This window comes from Miscanthus floridulus, chromosome 14, assembly GCF_019320115.1.
Source record: "Miscanthus floridulus cultivar M001 chromosome 14, ASM1932011v1, whole genome shotgun sequence".
Taxonomy (NCBI): Eukaryota; Viridiplantae; Streptophyta; class Magnoliopsida; order Poales; family Poaceae; genus Miscanthus; species Miscanthus floridulus.
Window position 1 is genome coordinate 27,245,176 of NC_089593.1, and position 1,444 is coordinate 27,246,619.

The 1,444-nt window shown below is 38.7% G+C and overlaps 1 non-coding gene across 1 annotated transcript; it reads right to left on the bottom strand.

Moving 5' to 3' along the window:
• Window positions 1–566: 566 nt before the first annotated feature.
• On the bottom strand, window positions 567–673 carry LOC136506279 (small nucleolar RNA R71). The gene has a single exon (XR_010771495.1). It is a non-coding gene; the product is annotated as a small nucleolar RNA R71 (small nucleolar RNA).
• Between the last annotated feature and the right edge of the window lie 771 nt (window positions 674–1,444).

A 1,444-nucleotide genomic window follows, 5' to 3' on the forward strand; every position in this document is an offset into this window, starting at 1 on the left:
GGAGGGGCACATGGCTAAAGAGAATTGACCAAATAAATACTTATTGATGAAATCATAACATCTGCTTTAGTAAGCTTACCCTTGTTTGTCTTTGTTCATATCTTATATAGGGTATTGCAGACTTGGTTGTGATTCACCAACAACTTTCAATTAGAATCAAATCAATCAAGAGAAAGCTCAACACCAGTTCCTGAAGCTATGGCTAACAAGACTCTGTGTGAATTCTCTGCTCTAAGCACTGAGAACATCCGCACTAGACCAACACTCAGAACTACAAACCTTGAGTTTGATCTCAAGCCAAGCCTCATCAACATGGTGCAAGCTACCCCATTTAGCGAAAAGGCATATGAAGATGCTAGTGCTCACCTTCAGAATTTTCTGGAGATTAGCAACATGGTCATCATCAAGGACGTTGCTCAAGACATCATACTACTTCGCTTATTTCCATTCTCACTTGTGGGATGACCGAAGTAGTGGTTCTACATCAACAAAGACCATCACATCAACACGTGGGCAAAGTGTTCAAAGTCCTTCCTAGAAACTTCTTCCCTATAGGCAAGACCAATGCCTTAAGAGGAAAGATTTCAAACTTCCAACAGTAGAAAGGAGAAACCATTCTAGAAGCATAGGAACATTTCCAAGAATATATTTCAGATTGTCCTCATCATGGGATGGAAGATTGATTGCTCATGCAAGGTTTTTACCATGGATTAACTCAGAAAGCACATGAACAACTTGATGCCATTGCTGAAGGATCATTTATGTCACTCACCCTTGGAAAAGCTAAAACTCTTATGGAAAAGATAGCCTCTAATCAAGGCTGGTTATCATGCAACATTCAATTATGCAATAAGAGCGAAGAAGTACCAGAAGAGGTGTGTGCACTGTCAACTAAGATGGACATACTGTTAAATTGGCTTGAATAGCGAGCCAATTACAAGAAAGATCATTAGGCTATTCAAGATTCTTTTAATTCCCAAAATGTATGTGGAGAATACTTGGGGGTAGAATTCCCTGAATATCAGGAGGATGCAAATATCGTCATCAACAATTCTGCTCCACAACAACAGAGACAAGGGTGGAATCAACAACAACGGTCGACTTACCAAGGTAAGTACCCAGGTAATTACTATAATACTCCTAAACAACCATTCTTGAGAGACTTGATCTTAGAACAAGCTAGGATTAATGAGAATATTTTTAAGAAGCTTGCTTTTAATGATAAGATCCTAGAAAACATAAATACTAAAATGGATAGTTTTTCTTCCACCCTAAAAGACCAACTTAGCTATAATAAAAAGATAGAATCTCAATTAGCCCAGTTGGTTGTTGCTCTACCTTTTGCCACTAACCTTGAGAAGATAAACATTATAACCATAAGAGGTGGCAAGTCTACTCGTGATCCACCATATCCGACAAGGACAGGTAAGACACTAGTGGTACT